The sequence below is a fragment of the Echinops telfairi genome, unplaced genomic scaffold (assembly GCF_000313985.2).
Source record: "Echinops telfairi isolate 266 unplaced genomic scaffold, ASM31398v2 ScPeMD7_1;HRSCAF=3_0, whole genome shotgun sequence".
In the NCBI taxonomy this organism is placed as follows: domain Eukaryota; kingdom Metazoa; phylum Chordata; class Mammalia; order Afrosoricida; family Tenrecidae; genus Echinops; species Echinops telfairi.
In genome coordinates, this window is record NW_022103896.1 from 42,390,377 (window position 1) to 42,412,033 (window position 21,657).

Genomic DNA, 21,657 nt, shown 5'->3' on the forward strand with positions numbered 1-21,657 from the left:
AAAGTGTTGGACAAATGAACAGTAATGTAGATTACAGTGTGTCTTTTAGGATTTCTTTTTAATTAAGTGCTTAGAGCAAAAACCATGACCTGCCTAAAACATACTTTTTCCTTTTGAAACCAGAGGCGAATTAAGAAAGGTATGCCCAAAGATGTTCTATATGTGTAATTATATTCTAATGATGTAATTGAACATCATTAAAGGGACTGACTTTCAAAAAACTCAAGACTTAATCAGTGGTGCAACACTTCACAGGTGGAAGGCTGCTCGGGGACTTACACACTACAATACACCAGAACCTTCTATTTCAAAATCATCATCATATAAAGCTTCTTAGGCAAAAATATCCCTGGCACACATCTAGAATTGATGCCTCTAACAATCACCTTATTATTTGAGCCACTTAGGGACAAGGCAGACAGATAAAATCATATATGTATCTTCATATAAAATTAAGCATGAACACATTGAAGGTCAAATGTATTCTAAAGCAGAGTAATAAAACAAAGAGAATAATGCTCGTAGTTTTAAAAGAGTTGATAAATGGCGGTATCATCTGCTTTATAATTGGTGTGTGTGGTTCCTCCTGCACCCCAAAATAAATTGCAAGAAAGGAATAAGCACAAGGTGTTCTAAAACGGCTGCTGCCATAAGATTAGCCTATCTCTAATGCTTCCCATTACCCTTATCTCTTCCTAAAATGAAGATGTTACAGAAATCAAACTTAGCATCACTATGGAGTAATGATTCGGGAGAGGACCAAAAGAGCCAATAACAGCACCACCACCAACAGTTTACCGGTAAAAAAAAAAAAAAATATATATATATATATATATATACACACACACACACATACATATATATATATACACCAGTAAAATAAAAAATAATATGTATGTGTATTTACAATATGCCATAGGTATCTTTCTTATTTTATTTTAATTTTTTTAAACATTTTATTAGGGGCTCATACAACTGTTATCCCAATCCATACACACATCAATTGTGTAAAGCGCATTTGTACATCGTTTCTCAAAACATTTTCTCTCCATGTTTAAAAGATCAAAACAATACAAATAGTAGCAAAACTATAAAAACCCATTCTCTTCATATACAGCCAGAGTAGATAGCACATTTATTTACTTTTCAGCTTTCAACCTGGAATGTCTTGTAATTAATCTCTGTTGAAATGAGCACCAACAGACATAATGGCTTTCAGGGGTTGTGTCTGTTTAAAAAGCCATTTTTCTTTTTTTTTAAATGCATTTCTCTTTCAAATATTTATGCAGTGAAACTTTTGACTCCTCTGAGCAATTTCTCATTCAATATAAAAGGGCACTTTACAAAAAATGAGGGCATCAGATTTGTGCAAAAATGGAGAGGTGTAATCTCTATAAACCCCAAGCTCCAAACTGCTTTCTTTCCAGCCACTGATTATAAAACAGTTTTGGGGGGGAATTCCCAGAATACCTACAATTCTTTTTCATTGAGAACACTCTTATGAGTTTAATGAATTGGAGAAACGTTATTCCCTAACAAAGGCAAGAAGATGCTTCAAGACACGGAAGGAATTTTCACCATTCAGTCTCCTAACATGGGGGGTGGGGGTGGGTGGGAGTGGGATTCTCGTCTATGGAAAGTTAACTACATACTTACATAAAAGATCATACATTGAGAGTCTTCAAGAGAGTACGATAACAAACAGTAAATTCTTAACAATGAGATGAAACAAAATAGGTATGAACTCTCATGGGGAGAATTGACCTGCCCTATAAACCTTTCCCCAATTCACAATAAAAAGGTATAAACAAACAAACAAAACAAACCCCCTGACAAGAAAATAGATAAAAAAATTTAAAACCTTCCTTTTCCTCTCCTCAGTCTTGACCGCAGAGAATGGAAAGCAGTAAGGAGGCCATTATGAAAGTTCATTCAGAAATTGACAATGATTTTTAATCAGGATAAATTCACCACATTTATTGAATGGATAAACTGATGTTGAAAAGGACAAGATGAACATTAATTTTATCTTAGGAAGACGGGAGTTTTGTATCATCCCTCTCCTTTAGAAGCTCGACAGAACACGGAGCAGTGCACAGTAACAAGACCATCCACTAACTTCTCGCTCAGTTTTGCAATCTCCGTGTGCCAAGAGCAATCACACAGGATATCATTCAAGAACTTTAAGACAGCGAAACAAAAGAGGGGAAGAAGCCCCTCCGAGCCTCTGGATAAAATATAGTCCCAAGATGGAGCTCGGAATCAAAACAAGGTACGGTTTTATATTTGATACTGCAATCTGTATTTCATTGCTCACTTCACCGGGAGGCTGAGACATGAACTCACTCGAACAAGATTTCCGTAAAGCAGGGCTGTGGCCCAACAAGCCCTCCGAGAGAATGGCAACATGGAATCGGAGGTGAACCAAATACTAGGGAGTTTCGAAAAGTCCGTGGGAAAATGGAATGGACAGATAATGCAGTTTTTCCACGGGTATTATGAACCCCCAGCCCTCGTACACACCCACGTGCCTCTTTTTCTGTTCTACAATATGACTTGTTACCGGCCCCCAAAAGTCTCGCAGGTCAAGGAGACTACCGGAAATGGCACCTTTCTCCTGCCAATCAAGTCTCTGAGCCCTGTGTACACCTACCCTGCCCCCACAAATCCACACAGGTCTAACGGGAGAGGCTGGAGGAAGAGGAGGAAAGAGTTGAAGGAAGGTGGTGAGCTCAAGGAACAGCTATTGCAAGAAAATGGGCAGAAGAGAGCTTGGAGCCCAAGCTACTGTAGGTGGAAATCAGAGAAGCGGCCGAGAAAGTTCCAAAGTGCTCATCAAACGCTCTGGGCTAGTGAGGTCTCTCCTGAGTCCTCTCCTGGGAATGTTGAGAAAAGGACCTGCCTTCACTCATCACTGTTCAAACAGAGGCATCTAGAAAGCCCACCAGACTCTACAAAGAACCACCCAGGAAAAAAAGCTCGATTTCTTTTCCAGGCCCGTGCACTTGCTGAGCTAGATGCGCTGGCCTGGCTCCACCAGCCTTCGGATGCTGGACATGTTACTTAACTGAACAGTGCCTCTCTCTGGTTGCCTCACTTGGCAACTGTGGCCACTAACAAGACCCACCTTATGCCACAGGTATGAGATTGAAATGGTTTAACAAATGTAGGGTGCTAAGAATAGGTGTCTTGGGGATAAAAGTAAGAGAGTGATTCAGAATTGCCAGTGTGGGCAGCTGTAGTCAATTAGGACTCATGACAACCTTAAGTACCTGGAACACAACACAATGTGGTCCAGGCCTGCGCCATCTTCCTGGTGGGTTGAGCTCCCTGCGGTCCAGGAGGCTCATCTTCCAGCGCCGTATCAGACCCAAATACACAGGGCTTTCTGGGGCTGGTTTTCTGGAGATCACCCAGTCTGCCTTTCTTCCTGTCTGTCTCCGTCTAGAAACCCTGCAGAAACCTGTCCATCATGAGGGACAGACCCTGCAGTGTTTGAAATGCTGGTGACACAACTTCCAACATCATACAACGCCCAGGCCACCACAGTATGATACACAGGAGACATTTGTTGGTCACCATTTACCTGATGGTCTACCTACAGGAGAACCTCAGCACCACCACGGAGGAGACTGCAACGCAGGAGCAGGAGATGCTGATAAAAGCAGGGGGAATGGATGCTGTGTTTGTGCTTGTGTCCTCAAGCCAAGGTCTCTGGCTTAGGCGGGGAGATTGAAAGGTGAGGCCAGACAGACAGGAAACGTTTGCGAAAGCCCAAACAACTTTCCATCAACATGCTTCCCTATGCTTCGCTGGGACTCTAGGAGTCTCCACGTGAGTGCCGACATGTTCTGTGACGTGCTCCGTTTTCAGATCCTTACACGCAGACAACCCCAAGAAAGGCTTCCGACAGAAATCATGTGCTGTACAAAAAAGTGAAGAGGGATGCAGCCAAAGCTCGACTCAATGTACTAGAAGGGGATGTGGCACCAACTGTGGCATCACGCTGCAAAACCACAAACGACTGTGCTTACTGGGCACGGCTTTCTGAGACACACGAGGGTGTTGTGGCACAGGCTTCAAATTGTGGTCACAATGTGTTTTACTGGCCTGGACCTACTTACCACCCAAACTGTCCCTTTAGGGGACTTGCCTGGTGTGTCCTTGAATGAGATCACCTTACAGGGGCGCATGGGCATGAGTCTGATCCATCGCCTTGGTCAGAGGGCCCTGGACCAATCCTTTGAGCTCTTCTGTCACATCATGTGCATGTCCCCATCATAGGGCTGCACCCATTCCGGTTGTCTCACCTGATCTGCCACCAATCCTGCTGTGGCGACATCCTTTGCCCTCCCAGGTCCTTTTAAAGTCTCTGAAGCTCAGCTAACCCTTGGACGCCATTATGACCTCATGCTACGGATCTCTGTCATCTGGATGGTGTGCCTTTGGCTTCTTGTCTTTTCTTGTTTAAGACTTAACCAATGTTCTCCTTCAATTCTATTTGAGACCTGGGCTCTTTGTACCCTACATCAACTGCCATCAGGACTGTGAAGTGTGCAGTCCACGAAGCAGCTAATTCTTTGTTTTATGTTCACAACAGATCAGCTTCTCAGTGCTGAGATTGGGGATCCATGTGGAAGATCTGGACCTGGGGGTCATCGATCCATCTCTAGCCATCTCTACCTCCAGGAGCTTCTTACCTTCTACTAACATTCATACCATATCAAGAAGACGAAAAGGGGGCCCCGAAGTGATGGGGTAAAATACGATTAAAAACAAATTAAACAGGTGGCCACCTCCCTCAGTCCAGTCTCCAAAGATGAGAAGGGCATTCCTTTGTCAAGGTTAAGTCAACATCACCTATCTACAGCAAAAAGCAACTGGGATTCATAGGACTTTCTCCTTACCTCTTGTGTCTGGGGAAACCTGTGGTAAAGAGGTTTCTCAAATGCCGCCTCCTCCCCACCACCTTTTTCATTTGTTCGTTTTAATTGGAAGTAGTAAACCCGAAAAGCAAACTCACTGTCATGGCGGCAATGGCAACTCATAACAATGCTGTTAGTCTGGGTACATTAGAGAAACAAACCCACAGAAAATCATATGTACCTAAGACAGAGTTCTATATAAAGGGTAAGTGTCCCTGAAGAAAGCATCCCATCCCAGTGCTGTCCAAGCCCATAAGTCCAACATTAGCCCATCTACAAAATCCTCCTCAATCTCATAAAACACACACAATGACGCCGACTGTAGGAGGAAAGCTAAATCAGTGACTGTGTAAGCATCTCAGCACTCCACACGACTGCTCTAGCACCCAGGGCTGCATCGGGGCAGGTCCATGCAGCTTCTCCTTGGGGATGTCTCTCAGAAAGTGAGCCTTGCCAGCTGAAGCAGAGAACTGGGTAAGGCAGCTGCACCCTGGTCCGACCATCAGAGAGCAAGAAACCTGAGAACTAGAAAGGCGAGACTCACTGAGCCATTTATCCCTCCGCCCTTCAAGTAACCCCACATGTGTTTACTGGCCAGGTTGGCACAATAAACCTTAACTATCTCAAATGCTATAGGACAAATTATAACCGCCACTGTGGGTTTCCGAGACTTTTTATGGGAATAGAAAGCACGTCTTTCTCCTGAGGAGCGGCTGGTGGTTTGGATTGACACACCATGGTAGATGAACTGTGGGCATGGTTTGGAGCCTAAGTTGCTGAACCAGAGAAGTAAGCCATCAAGCATGAGGCCACACTCGCCATGTTGTCCACACCAAACCTTTAAAACAGTGGTTCTCAACCTCCCTCATGCCGCGACCCTTTAACACAGTTCCTCATGTTGTGGTGACCCCCAAACCATAAAATGATTTTCTGTGCTACTTCATAACTGTAATTTTGCTACTGTTATGAATTCGTCGACCCCTATGAAAGTGTCGTTCAACCCCCAAAGGGGTCATGACCCACAGGTTGAGAACCGCTGCTTTACAATAAATTAAAAGGTACCTTTGAGGAACCCAATGCTTAACCACAGCATCTTTCCCCCTTAAAAAGCAGCAACACGTGGTTAAAAAGACTAATCAGGACCCACAGCAAGTCCGTCCTGATATTAAGACAAGAAAATAAACATCCGTTAAAGGCAGCTCTCACACTTCTGCATGGCGTATCCCTATTTTAAAATCTCTACCCAGTCGCTCTGATGTCCAGCATCAGCAGTGAAAAGTATGTCCTATCAGGTAAATCCAGGCACTTTTTATTGTTATCTGTAGCCCTTATGAAGTCATTAAGTCACCAGGTATTCAAAGGTCAGTTCGAATCCACTAGCTGCTCTTCAGGAGAAAGATGAGGCTTCTTTCTACTCCCAAAAAAGATGCACAGCCTCAGAAACCCAAAGGGGGGTTCTAATCTGTAAGGGTTGCTGGGATTTGCAACCAAATCTATGACAGTGGATTTGGTTTGGGTTTGTGACTTTTTTTTCTTTTCTTTTTTTGGCTCTTGGATATTGCAAAGGGTTAACGCACTTGGCAGGCTGCTAACCTAAAGATTAGAGGTTCGAGTTCAACCCAAGGTGCCTTGGAACACAGGCTTGATTCTCCTTCTGAAGCAAACACAGGGAGACCATAAGTTCGATTTGGCGTGCTGGTAGCTGAAGTGTGTTTTGTTTTGGTAACTCTCGTGGCGAGCCCAGACTTGCTTCAATCCCGGACCAGGATGAGGCCAGCAGGTACGGAGCTTGTCTTACAGGCACGGTGGGCCACTGAACACTGGCTTCTTCCACAAACTGCCCAGTGGAGAGCGTGGGTGGGGTGCCAGTCCCCAAGTTCGTGGGGGAGCTTGAGTCATAATTGGACCTCCTGAATCCACATTTACTGACTGTGACTCACACATGACGAGTGGAGCTGTGGTCTGGAGCACAGTAACTGACCCAGAGAAGCAATGTACCCAACAGGAGGCCACGGTCACCATGTCCTTACCTCCAACCTTGGAAATAAAATCATCTAGTGAAAGTAGCCTGCATCTTCTCCCCGGCCCCCTCCGCCCCCAACTCAGATATGAGGCCTGTTCAATGTGACACAAAGAGATTTTGCAAATCAATGGGCCGTTTAGAAATGGTCCTTTCCATTCTGGCAATGTGGCTTTTTTGAAACTGTCACACCCAATAGAGGAGCTCAGAGGAAAGCGCAAGTGGAGGAAAGCCCCGCTCCTTGTGAGCATGGGCACCATCAGCTGAGAGAACTCCCAGCAGGAGGCTCCGCTGGGCTGTCCATCAACACATGGAGACACACACAAAAGGCTCCTTTCGCCCCTCCTCGCCCAAAGCAGCTTCGAATTCCACCAGGGAATCATGGAGAGCCAGAGACTGCAGAACGGCTAGAAGGCTGACGAATCTTTAATGAAACACTTGAAAAATCCATTCACACCCGCCTTTTCCTCAGTTCCCAACTTGATAGTAATAACTAAATCTTTCACCCCCTTCCTTGCCTGCCATTAGATAACTCCCTCTTTGTAGGTCAGGGGAGACTGCAGAAACGGCTCCCAACTGGACAGAAAAAAATTCATCACACGTTATCATCACACAAAGATGCCCCCATTCCCTTTGTCCCCTCTCCGAGCCTTAGTTTATTATTTACGGTGCCACATCCACTCAATCCATCAATGAAAGGTCGGGAGAGGGGGGGCAGGGATTCCTGCAGGAGAGCCAAAGGCTCCTCCATCGTATGGATGGGGGTACCCCTTGCTCAGTTTGTCCCCCACGAATATGAATTTGTCCTGGATTTTTAAAAAGAGAAGACATGGAGATGGAGAAGCAGAGAGAGCAAAAGCCAGACAGCTAAGCAGCCATCTCCTAAATTATTGACTCTCTTGGGAATGCCATCTCTATGACGGCCTCTGACCTCTAAACCCTGTGGGCCATATAAGAACTCTACAGTTTCCGACGGAGGACTGGATCAATCTTTGGCCTTTGGCCATTTGGGTTGGCTGTGAGGGTTCACAGTCCTAAACCCATTCTAATCGATTCCTTGAGATGCATGGATTCAAAAGGGTACATTCAAAAAATTAAAACAACATGATATAAATAGAGAGAATCTCAACCCTCTAACTGATGCTCTACTTAGAGACCTGCTTCCACGTAAGGACCTCCAAATGGTACCCGGGCTAACTTACTACGTTACCCTCTTTTACTGTGTAAGATGGGGTTTCATCACTTCAGTGGATTCAAGTGTCAGCCCAAGCCCCAATCCTACTATTCACACTCATCAAGGTGATTTCAACTCACCGAGAGCCTGTAGGGCAGAGCAGAGCTGCCCCTGTGAGTTCCCAAGGCTGTCAATCTTTCAGGGGAGCAGAATGCTTCATCTCTCTTCAGGGAGCGCTAGTGCGTCCAGTCTGCTGGCCTTGCAGACTGCAGCCCAACATAAACAGAGGGGGAATTTTTCCTGTTTTCTTTCATTCTTGTCCTTCCTACTTACTGATACAGCCTCTTCTCTACTCTCATGGTCACTCACAGATTTCTGCTCAACCATCAAGGCGCCCTGGTCACACGGTTGGGTAAATGTTGGGCAACTAAGGGCAAGGTTAGCTGTTCAAACCTACCAGCTGCTTCGTGAGAGAAAGATGAGGCAATCTGCTCCTGTAAGGATTTCCAAAACCTCAGAAACCTGATTCTGACGAGTTGGTTTGGGTTTGGGCGCATCCTTCAGGAACCCTGTAAAATCCTGCCATCTCAATAATGCTTTTTCTATTTATTTGAATAATCTCTCAAGTCCCTCTTGTTAGGTCCAATCAGCAGAAGCAAACACTGCCCAGTCCTGCGCCACCCTCACCATCACTGCTATGCCTGAGCCCATGGTCGCAACCACTGCGGCGACCCCTCTCCTCGCGGCCCTTCCTCTTCTTTGCTGATCGCTTCTCGAGTTTCCTTTAATGGCGCTGTTATGCAGTCCTGTCTTCTAGAGCAGGGGTGCGCAAGCTTTTTCAGCATGCGAGCTACTTAGAAAATGATCTACCAACTACAAAAATGCAAAACATACATTTATTTTTATTTATTTATTACACGTATTCATAAAGGCATTGAGAATTCTTTATATGTACAATGTATGTTTATGTATCTTGCATAACCGCATGAGTCCATATTGCACACCACAATGAACTATGTACATGTTTTATCATTACCTGAGTTTACGCCGCCGATGACTTGCACTGAATGGAACGAGGCAGGGATGTATAGTCCGGACAGTAGCTGCTGACAGCCAGCCTCAAGCACACTTCCAAATGATCATCAGTCATGGGGGAACGGTGCTTGGACTTAATGATCTTTATGTGGGGAAAAGGCCGACTCACATGAATAAGGAGAGCCGAATCATGCAGTCAATGAGGTAGCACATTTTCTTGTGTTTGGGTACTTTCCCTCTGGGAGTAAGTTCCAGAACTCTGGACTTAGCTGAATGTCGGCTTGTAGTGTCAAAATCTCCCATTCCGTATGAGAGCGATACATTTTTGTCTTCTTACTTGGTCCAGCTCCCTCACTTATTTTAATACCCTTTCTTACATTTAAGAGAGAAAAAAAACAAGGTCTAAATATTGGCGATAACTTTGTCGGTTTTGCTGCACTTAGCGCAGTTGCTTTAACATGAGTTTGACACCTAAGACTGCATATGACTGGCTGCGCTGTATATCAATTAAGCGACGGGATTGAGGATAGACTCACGTCTATTTTTTTAACGCCATGCAATCTACGTTTGCGATCGTCTCGCAGATCGCAATCGATGTACTGAGCACCCCTGTTCTCAAGGGGCCCCTCCACATTCTGCTCTCCCTCAGGACACCGTGATGAGCTCCTCGAAGGCAACAAACATTTTTTTATTCTTCATGGGGTCACCCCCCACCCCCACTTAGAACCACTGCCCCAGTAACTCTACAGGTAGAAGTTTAAATAAATGGCTAATAAATAGGTGGAGAGTGGATTACATCCACTCATGAGATATAAGGCAGTCGCAAGTTTGTAAGGCACATGGATATTGTGGGAACTGTATGTTGGCATAATTATCCCCTGGTTTGTGCATAATTAAAGTGTGATTGTATGCTTTTATGCAGTAATTTATCATGCATGGTTTTAAGTCTGAACTACTTTTGGTGGGCTACCATTTAATAAATTGAATAGGTGCTTCCTGAAAAGGCCCGGGGAGCAGGGGAGAGAGAAAGAACGGTGCAGCGCCAAGCTCTTTTTCAAAGCTCAGTGGGCTGCAGCTTTTGCGACTGGTCTATCCGGTTAGGCTAAGCTGTGCCCAGCTGTCCCCACATGACTAGCTGTTGTCACTTGCACGGAATTAGAAGAGACAACAGGTTTGATAGCCTTAACTCTTCTCTGCCTAGCCAGGGTTTGAGAACTAGCTTTGAGAAATTTTTAAAGGTCGATTATGGCAGATTGGGGAATTCTCTCTTATCTTCTATGTATGTGTTTTACAAATTTTTATATTTCACACTGCATTCTTCCAATTCAGTAGATCTTGAGTCAGTCGAGGGACTGGTATTTCCAAGACCCCCACCCCTCCAGGTGCCTCAATGTGCACTGTCAAAGGAAAAATCCACCTTGAAGAGATGGCAGAATAGATCAGCTTTGGAAAAATAAAGGACTTAGGAGAGAAGATTGATTCCATGGAGGGGCGAGGAAGGTGGAAGGGTGTGAATGAACATCTGAGATCAGAAGGAAGGACAAGGAGGACCCCGACCAGGCTTGAAAGAAAGATAAAATTCAGTGGTTCTAAAATCAACAAAAGGGGGGGTCCAGTGAGTCCCTTAAGCATTCCCGAATCTGTTTCCTTTCCTGTCTTGAAATGCTATGGATTTGGGGTTCTCTGGAGGGGTGGGAAGCAGTGAGCCCTGGTGTTTACTCCCGTAAAGAGTTAGTCTCTACAACTCTCAGGGGCAATGCACCCTGTCCTATAGCGTCACTTTGGGTCACCACCCACTCGACAGCAGTGAGTTTGGTTTTTTGGTACTATGCTAGAAATGTAAGAAACAAGGTTGCCCTCTACACACACACACACACACACACACACACACACACACACACACACCTCTTAGTTGCAACAGCATCATGTGAACAGCCTTGCAGCTGCACCACTTCTAAGTGTAGCACCTTGTTGATGGATAAATCAAGGTCCATTAGCCCAAAGGCACCCAAAATTATTTCTGTCCTAAGGAAAACTTATGTGGCACATCTCAAATTTAGTCCAAATGGAAAATAAGCATCACTGAGAAATTCCTAGGCAAGAAGAGACGATCAGGGAGGACCCAGAGCAAAGGACCTAGGCGGATGAAGTGGAGTTTGGGCTTCCGTTCAGCCTACCAGCAGCAACACTTTGAGTACAAAACGCTCTTCAGTTTCGTCACTTGCCAAAGGAACAAGGACATTTCTGGACCCTGTAAGACTCAGATGTAAGTGAAGGGTGCTTTGCAAACTGTAAAGCTCTCTCAAAATAAGGTAGTGTTATCAGATAACGTTTAAAACTATTTTTAGGTTCACAATCGCACACAGGCACATATACAACACACACTCTCACACACATAGAGGCACAATGAAAAACTCAAACAGTAGGATGGCTCTCTGCAGTAAGTCTGGGCTTCAGGGGGCAGGGAGTGGGGGGCGACTGTGGAGGATCTCAGGTGGCAGCAAGTATCAGTAAGCAATGTCAACTTCCAAACCTCAGAGGCTCATCCTCGTCCAAAGCAATCACGAAGAATGGTTTACTGAGCTGAGTACTGCAAAGGCTGTGGTGCAGAAAGCACATGATGTTGGCTGTACGATGGTGGAATAGATGCATCAAATAAGGGAATTGACAGTACAGGCCAAACAGGACGGGCAGTGCTGGATTTAGGAGTAGAGCAGAAAGCAAATTAAGTGAAGAAAAAGTGATCTCTAGGCCAGATGCAACAAGTGCTGCACCTTCGCTAGAAGTAGCGAAGGGCAGAAGGTGAGCTGAGGAGAAGCACTTGTGGTCCCTTTCTGGGGCCAAGCTCATGTTCACCTGAGTGTTAGGACAGAAGCACACTTAGCCATGACCTCGGGTTCCCTAGCCCAGCAGTACCTTACCCTCGCCCCTCATTGACCAGTAAGTTCCCTCAGGCAGGGGACATGAACTTTGTATAAGTAACTGGACTTTTGGTGGCCAGTACCAAAAAAAAAAAAAAAAAAGGCAGTCCATAAACAAGCTTTTGGATCAATGAAGTCTGTAAACTTTGGAGGTCGGAACACAGGGACAAAGAAAACCTTCTTTTTCAAATGTGAGAGAATGAGCAGTCTCACAATATTCAAAACGTCTTACATAAATAGAGCTGAATGGGCAATTAAACCACTTGGTTACAAAGGTAGGATGTCCGTAATTTTGACGATGCTAAGACAGTGCTCCCTGCCCCCTGTCCCCAGGTGCCCTTCCATGTCCCACCACTCAGAGAACACAGGGATTCTATAACTAACTTGATCCTCTCAAACTAGGAATTTTCTAGTACAAACTGTGCTGCTTTTATCAGCTTTCTTCCCAATTCCATAGAGTAACACCATATGTCTCGAGAGCCAGAAACATAACTCTTCATCGGAAAAGAGCAAGCCACTGCAGAATAAACAGACACGGCTGGTCTTCTCAACTCCTGACGTCCATAAGCCACAAAAGTCTTTTAAACAAAAAAAGGGTAAGGACTGATTTCTGAGTAGCCATTTCCTCAAGGCCTACCCAACCCAGGATGCCTTCACACTGAGTCTGACTCACGATGATCCCACTCGCGCCACAGTAGTACAGTCCACCAAAGGTTTTTCCACAGCTGAATTTGTGGAAGCAGACTGCCAGACCTTTCTTCTGAGGAGCCTCGGGATAGCTTTGAACTTCCTGTCTTTAGGTTCAGAGCCTAGAGCACTAGATCATTCATTAGCCATTTGTATTGCTCAAGACTACACTAGGATGGGGACTCCCATATTTCTTCCTCTCCCGTCTCCAAAGTCTGAACAGACATGAAAAAGGCATGACAGTGAAATGACACTATACTTCTCCCTCCTATTCCTTGGTTACTTCTTGGAGACTTGATCTAATGATCTTAATAAAACTAGATGTAATGACTGGCTTTAAAAGAATCTCTTTGGTCAACTCTTCTGATCAATACAGTCCTGTTTTTGTGCCAGGACTGCTCCGGTTAACTTATGTTCATATGGAGTCTTAAAGATAGAAAGGGGTTAACTTTTACCTGCGCATCCAGAAAGGGTAACCTACAAAATTAGAAAGCCTCTGTAAATTAGTGGCCACCCCAAGACTAAGGATATTAGAATTATTCTCTAACATAAGAAAACAGGGAAATGTAAGTCAGAGTACAAAGCCAAGTAGGCTCATGTCACCTTGCTTTCTCCCCATTTAGTCTCAAGTCCCTCAAGTTGGACAGGAATTTCACAGCAGGCCACTTAAAAGGGAGCCCAGATCATGTATCACACGTGTGGTTCATCCATGCAGTAAGGTGCTGAGGGAAATAGCTGATACTCAATCTATGTTGATGTATACAGACTGATACTTGTCTGTTCACAATAATTCCACAATCAATGCTCACAGAAGCAGCAGTCAGGAATTCAAGCAAAAGATCTCTTGAAAGTGTTTAAAAAAGAAAAAGAGGTCCCTATGAAGAAAAAGAGGTCCCTATGAAACGGACCAGTCCCTGGTACGTTTCAATCGCTTCATATGCCAATGAGAACTGGATAATCAATAAACTGGAAGAGCTGAGGCCTTAGACATGCATGGTTGGTGAAGAATACTGACTATACCATGGTCTGTCAGAAGAACAAACAAAGCTGTGTTGGAGTAAGTATGCAGGGCCTTCAAAAGGCTCATGGAACAAATTCTACTGTTTTTTAGTTCCGCTTTTGTCCCAAACATTGTTAAAGGCCCCCACCCCCAGCCCCAAATAAAGCAAGATGCTTAGAAACAAGGAGAGCCAAACACTGTCCCGCATCCTTGGACAGTGTTACCAGGAAACCGTCCCTGGGGAAGGACATCAGGGTTGGTCAAGCCGAGCATCAGGGACAAACAGGAAGACCTCCTCAACGTGATGGACTGACAGAGTGGCCACAACAAGGCGTTCAAATATAACAATCGTAAGGATGGCACAGAATGGGCAGAGTGTTCCGTTCTGTTGGACAGAAGGTCAGTATGAGTCAGAGCCCACTAGGCCCCTAACCACAATAGCATTAGCAAAACATGATGGCTGCTTCTCTTTATTTCTTAACCTCAGTCAGAAATTTTCAAAATACATTTACAAATTCAAACGGGGTGAAAAAGTCAAGGAGAGCTTCTCTATCATGAATCCAGAAATATCCAAGTATTTTATCAGGCACGCCGCCCTGAGTGGCTTCCCACACTGAGCGACCCTCCAGAGCACCATCCTAGTCCAGGAGTTCAGGGAGTGTCCAAAATGTTTGGAGAAAACATTTTCCTGTCATCTCATTCATGCCTAGATGTGCTCTATCTTTGAAAGCACGAGAGATACAGGATCTTCCTGAATGCTGCTCCTGTAGGAACTGCTACTACTCACGAAGCCTTGGAGACACCAAATGGCATGGTCAGTACTGGCTATTATGAGCTAATGACAGCCCTATGTTATCCCATATCTGAAAGGAGTAGAAAATGATGATAGCATATATTCGGTCTTACGGCCAACTTTGTATTTTTCTTACTTTCTTGAAACACACAAGAAAGCGGTTCTAAAGATATATAGATTAAAGGGGTCCATCCTCATGAGCCACCACCTGAGTATCAAATTGGTTGCATCATGGCGACTGGTTTGTTGCTACAATGTCGGAAGCGATGGCACCAGTATTTGATATATCAGCAGGGTCAGCCATGGGGGACAGCTTTCGGCGGAGCTTTCAGTCTAAGACAGACTAGACTTGGAAGAAAGATACACGAGTGAACTACTCCTGAAAATCAAGTATGGATCACTGAAGTTCAATCCACAACCAGCCATGAGGATGCTACAGGACCTGGCAACATTTTGCTCTGTTGAAACAGGGTTACCCTAAGTCAAGGATGACTTGAAGGTAGCCAACAACCAACCCTACTAAGGATGATGTCCCCAGTCAATGTCGTGTTCAGTGAGCTGGCAAGGTTGACTTGGTGGGGGCACTACAGGCTCAGCTAACTGGCTTGCTAACTGTGCTTCCCAAAAATTAACTGCAAACCCACTCCCTGTGGCTAGCAGCCCCAAAGCGTAAGCACCACGCCTCCAGGTCTCCCCACTGTGCTTAGAGGGAACACAGGTCTTAACAATGCTCTTCATTTCCTGAAGGTTTGGTTGAACTCTCAGGATTTCTTGGGATGATTACACAAGTTGTCATAAAAACCGCCCCTCTTCCACATGGTGGACAGTTCAAAACCACCAGCAGCTCTGCTGGAGAAAGATGGGGCTTTCTACTCCCATAACAGTTACAGTCTTGGAAACCCACAGAGAAGGTTGTTATGAATCAGCATTCATGCAAAGGCAATGGGTTTGGTTTTTGGTTCAACTGTTAGCCCTTAAGAAACTTAGTAGGCACTTTTAATGGGCAACAGAGTTTGAGGCAGATCACGTTATTTTTTTTAGCATAAATTGAAAGTCCTTAAAACAATGGGAGAAAATACCTCTCTTCCACAGGGAGATTTAATGTTAGTGTCTTATTATATGTTTGAGTTAACTCAGCCTAAAAAAAATCCTCAAAAAGTATCTACATCAAAGTGGAGCTTTTTTGTTTTGATTTTACTACCCTTTGGTTTGAATGATTTGATGTTTTTTTAAAGTACGTAATGATATTTTCACATATTGTCACACCCACTTTGGTATTTTTATAGTATGAAACAGACATCCAGGGGTGGAAGCCCAATATATGAGATGTGCTTTATGTATCCCAGAGCCCAGAGGAAACAAGGGTTCATGTCTGCTCATGCCTGAAGACTAACGGTTCAGGAATCAATTAGGATGGAAGCCAGGGGTCCTTTGGAAATAAAAAGGTTGAAGGACAAAGCTGCCAGATACTGTGAAGTGCATTAGTCCTAAAGAAATGGAAAAATGAACTCCCCCCTCCATGCTATCCTTAAAAATGCACACCTGTATGCTATCCACCCACCCCAGCCCTCACGACAAAATACTGGGCTCATCAAAACAGCGCTTGAAACCAATACAAATAAGCAAAATATTCCAAAGCAAACCTCTTTGAGGAGCAAAATGACTAATTGCTTTGAGTATGTACAGCCACAGATTTCTGTGTGACCTCTTTGACACAGTTAACACCTACTTATGTCTTGAGACCAACAGAGAATTCTGCCACTACTAAAGAGCATCCCCCCACCTGGTCCTTAGGAGAAACTCAAAGGAGCAACATTTTCAGAATTTTCTGAGAACATCATGATATAGCTCTAAGACGCCAAGTGTGGTAGCTACATAATCTGTTGTCAATTTGAGACTTATGAGTGAAGGGGTGAAGTTTAGCCTGTCAATCAGGTTGCAGCTTGATGACCTCATTTGGAGGCGCTAAGAAAATAAGTAGCTTGTTGGAGGTGGGACACACACAGACTCCCTGAGAGACATTCCTGTGGAGGTACACTAGAGCCCTGGAGCTGCCAGAGACACGTGGAGACCCCTCCCAGCACTGAGATGCTTCAACGCCACTGGATCCACAGACTTTCCACCCACTGGCCTGTGATCTTCCTGCATTCGGCATCATTGCACATGCTGCGTGAATCTAAAGTGGCCTTTATGGATTGGTATCAGACACATGAGCTAATAACAGATTTATGAACTTGATCTGGGCTGGGATGCTTTCGTAATGTATAATTACTCTTTATATAAAGCTCTTTCTTATAGACATCTGTGTGTCTATGAATTTGTTTCTCTAGTCAACCCAGGCTAACACACAAAGACACTGGGATTTTGCCAAGACTTCCTGTTGGAAATCCCAGCCAACTCAAGATATTTTAAAATTCAGGCAAGTCTGTCTCAATTCCAGGAGACATTAGAATAGGGTCAGGAACCCTGGTGGTATGGCAGTTACGTGGGGGGCTGCGATCATAAGGTCTGGAATCTGAAGCCACCAGCTGCTCCAGGGGAGAAAGATGGGGTGGCTTTCTACTCCCCAAAGGGTTAGTTACTGCCTCAGAAACCCAGCAGAGCCGTTCCAACCCCTCCGAGAGGACTGGCATGAGTCAGAATTGCCTCGATAGCAGTGAGTTTGGGGATAAGATAACTTTTCTCTTTTCTGATTTTTTTTAATCTAAACTGCCCCCAAACACTTGTTTTAAAATTCTTCTACTTAATTTTATTATTCTTTATTTATGCCTTTTATAAATACGAAGAGAACATAAAAACCTACTAACAGAGTAACAATCTTTTATCCTCCTAAAATGTATCCAATTTCCATTAGGATTAATCAAGTTCGACGGTTCTTCAGCCCAGTGAACACCATCCAAGCCCAAGCCAAAAAAAAAAACCCAAAAACCTTACTGCCATTGAGTGGATGCCAACTCGTAGTGGAGCTGGTGTTTTTTTCAGACTGCAGATCCTTGCAGACCCCAGTCCAGTGCATAACCACTATACCATTGGCTCCTTGCAAAAGCTGGCATTAATAACCAAATACTAGAAGGCATTCTAGCCAACATGCTGGGGTGGGCTTTCGTTTGTTTATAAAAATAGATATTGATATTGAGTGATTGATTGATTACCTTTGGTATTGAAGTCCACCCATGTCATCTTGGACTGATGACTCAGGATTCCAGGGCGAGACTCCACATACTGGGTTGCCTTAGTCATGAAGGACTTCCCACCAATGCTGGACTTCAGGCAGGACTCAAAGATGCCCACAACTCTTTCAAATTCAGAGGAAATGTTTGGGGGCTAAAGCAGCCTGTAGGTAAGACACAGACACCCTGGTATCTGCTAGGCAATCTCCAAATCAAACTTATCATAGTTACGAGGGATCTGAGAGAGTCTGATCAGCTTTTCAAACAAAATCAATTCACAGTCTCTCGACTGTTAATCCACATGCTTTTTAAAGCCCTTTTGTGTTTCTCGAAGTACCTACAATAACAGAGGCTAAGTCAAAAAACGATGCCCATCTCATTCGCTGCTGTGGCTCCAGCTCCTAAAACTCTGGGGGGAACCCAGGAAACACTTGATAATTATTTGTTGAATAAATGATGATCCTTACCTAGAAAGCACTCAAGAAGAATACCAACACATGGGTGCCACCTCTACCTGGGCATAACGATGCTATTTATGATTAACCGGCACTTGATATTTCTGTTCAGGACTATGGCAGACCTATTTCTGGTTCTCAGGAAGGGCGGAGGGATTAGAAGCAGCAGCACAGGAAGAAAAAGAAGAGTGAGGATAAGCCATTCTACTTTCAAATGTCGCGCTCATAAATTGCATTCCTTGAGGAGCAAGACCCTGGCATCTGATTATTTCGGCATTCCCCATGGACATTTCCATAAATGTTAGTGGGTGGCAAGCACAAATCATTCCTCCCTGGCTCCCCTTCTTCAACACCATGCCTCTGAGCTGCATGAAAAGGCCATTTTTACGTTGCATAAAACTGTCTGATATGATCCCTTAACTGGTGAAGGGCCATCTTTTTATACAATGTCTCAACTCGGGATCCTGCAAACCCGTTGACAGCATCCTCCACGGCAAACTTCCTGCTCTGTTCCGTTAATGTCTAATCCTTAGAGTTGTCAACTACATGTGGATGATGTGATTTTCCAAAGTGTTTAAATTTAGGCAGATGGATTTACAAAGGGGGTCCCTCCCCCCCAAAAAAAACAGATTTTTTTTTTAAACAAAGCTATGTATTTAAACGTTTTTTACAAAACAACCTTATCACCTTCAAAGGACTCTCCATTACACTTAATACATTTGTCAAATCTGCAATTCCATTCCTGGAAACATTTTTCAAACTCAAGTTTGGATGGCTGGCATTAACTCCCTTGGGCTTTTTGTTTTGTTTTGTTTTCTTCACCTCTTCTACATGGTTGTCAAATGGCTGTCCTTTCATGTCCCTCTGCATTCTTGGAAACAAAAAGAAGTTGCATGGTGCGAGGTCAGGTGAGTAAGGTGCACGGGGCAAGAGAGGCATGGTGTTTTTTGACCAAAGTGGTACACTGAGATGGCTGCGTGAGCAGGTGCATTGTTGTGGTGACAAAACTAGTCCCCCGTCTGCCACAAATCAGACCTTTAATGTCGCACACTGCTGTGCAATCTTTTCAGAATGTCTAAATAGAAAGCTTGATTGACAGTCTGACCTGGTGGAATGGACTCCAAATGCACTATCCCCCTCACATCAAAAAATCAAATGAGCACCATCTTGATCTTTGATTTCACTTGAAGAGCGTTTTTGGGGGGTAGGGGGAGGAGGAGGTGATGATGGCATCTTCCACTGGCTTCACTGATGTCTGCTTTTGGGGTTGTAAGAATAACACCACATTTGGTCACCAGTAATGACCTTGGTGAAAAGTCTGGGTCGATTTGGAGCTGTTCTTTCAAAGCACAGCATGTTTCCAGTCTGACGCTCTTTTTTATGGTGAGTCAGAACCTGAGACACAAATTTCAAAGTGACCCTCCTCATTCCCAAATCTTCCATTAAAATTTGTTGAACCCCTTCCATACCCAAGGCCAAAGCCACAAACGTGCTGCACCAGATCCTTGGTCAGGCCAAGAAGCACCCCAGTTTGATCCCTCTCCGTGCTTACTGGAGCTGGAGGCACTGGAGCTGCCCTGTATGTCATGCATCTGGCACTGTTTAATCCAGATATCAGTCGTGACAGAAAGAACAACCCAGAACCAGGGAATAAACTTGGTCCCAAAGAACAATACGGAGTACAGCAAACTGAAGAAAGAAGCCCCTGACTTCTAAGGAAATGTTTTCCCATAAAGCTGCTTAGAATGAAGGTCTTCCAGAAGTTATCCGCACAATTGTCCACATAACCAGGATATCATTATCTCCTAAAGGCACGAAATCATGTTGGTGTGTCGTGTTGGGGTTTACACTGAATAATCAACATCTGAAACTTAGAAGAAGAAAAAATTCGTTGAACCGAGCTATGAGACAGTCAGATAACTTATCTATCTCTTTAATGGCCAGTCGTTGTCCTCAGTCTTTGAGCACAAGTGCATGAATTCTGTCGACATTTTCATCCATTGGGGAAGTTGACAGACATCCCAGAAAGAGGGTTGTCATCAATTGACATTTCACCATTTCTGAAAGGAGAAAACCACTTGTACACTTGCGTTTTCCCCATAACACTGTCCTTGTAAGCTGTGTTCAACATCATTTAACAGTTTCTGCGACATTTTTCCCGAGCAGGAAACAAAATTCACAGCCACTCGCTGTTCTCGGAAATCAGCCATCACAAAAGCGAGGTTCGAGTAAAACTGCTTCTAAGAAAAAATTCACTGTGACCAGAGAGAACCTTCCCAGGAGACGCCACTGGGTGCACTAACTCAGAGCAAGTGATGGATGCTCGCCTAGTGGAAGAAATGTGTACTACAAAATCCCCACCAGGGGAGCTTTTTCTGGTATTTTTTGCACATGTTCCCCTCATAAAACTGTTAACGTTCACCTACTTCCATGATTAACAATTAGCTGATACATATTCATGCTGGTTTGAGCAGAGCCCACATCCATATTGGTGAGGCTGGAAAAGCCTTCACAGACTGGCACCCATATGGTACAAGATGGTCAACTTCTGAATAGTGTGGCCGTTGTAAGCTGTGGTCAAATGCCTGAAGAATGCTAAGAGGAGGACGACAGGCTCTTCAGGTACTTCCTCCATAGCTATTTTGATTAAGTCAAATAGAAAACACCGGCAGGTTGGTTGAGAATTCCTGCAACCAATTCTGTGCTTTCATGGCATGAGACCTACAACTACTTGGGAGATCACATAACAAATGGAAGGGTGTCTGTCTATAGTTTAACCATGGGGTACTTTGCCCCCCAAAAGACTTTATTCTACATGTGAAAGAGTACGGCGAGTACCTGAGCAGTGCCTCAAGTCCAACTGCTGGCACAAGTAAAGATGCATTTCTAAGTATGTGCCATTGGTGTTTTTAGCCACATGCCTGAATTGTACCTGAACATGCCCTGTTGGTAGAGAAATAGACCAGGCTGGCACATGCAGTGTGCAATCAGCAACCAATGTTAAGGTTGGTGCTTGGAGCCCACTCAGCAGCATCACCTAGGAAAGGCCTGGTGAGCTACTTCTAGGATGGTGACAGCCAAGAATCCGCTATGGAGTGGTGCTACTCCATACCGCAGAGGGCCACTGAGGCTTGAGAGCACTTGAGAGCAGCTAGTAGCTGCTTACTGCTATCTATTTACTGCTTACTTCCATGCTTCTCTCTGTGAAAGATAGTAAAGTCAAAAAACTTTGGAAAATCATGTCCTGTGAAGGTGTTTTATGGTCCTTAGCATCCTGGAAGGAGATACAATAAGGAAGCATGCTGTGCAAAACAATAATGGTCCCCACGCAGGTTCTCAAAGGCTTCAATTTTGTCTCCCATATCGTCGCTCACTCACCATATGACCTCCAACAAGATACTGTGCCTCTCTGAACTTTGATGGACTCATCCGCCATAGGGGAGGGCAGGGCTCTGTCTCTGCAATGCCCTGGCACAG

General features: G+C 44.5%; 1 protein-coding gene and 1 pseudogene across 1 annotated transcript in view; one reads left to right on the forward strand and one right to left on the reverse strand.

Moving 5' to 3' along the window:
• The window catches only part of LOC115868307, a 51,237-nt pseudogene extending 31,341 nt beyond the window's left edge, over positions 1 to 19,896 (forward strand).
• Positions 1 to 21,657, reverse strand: part of SDC2 (syndecan 2) — a 129,119-nt gene that overhangs the window by 68,887 nt on the left and 38,575 nt on the right. The window lies entirely within an intron of this gene.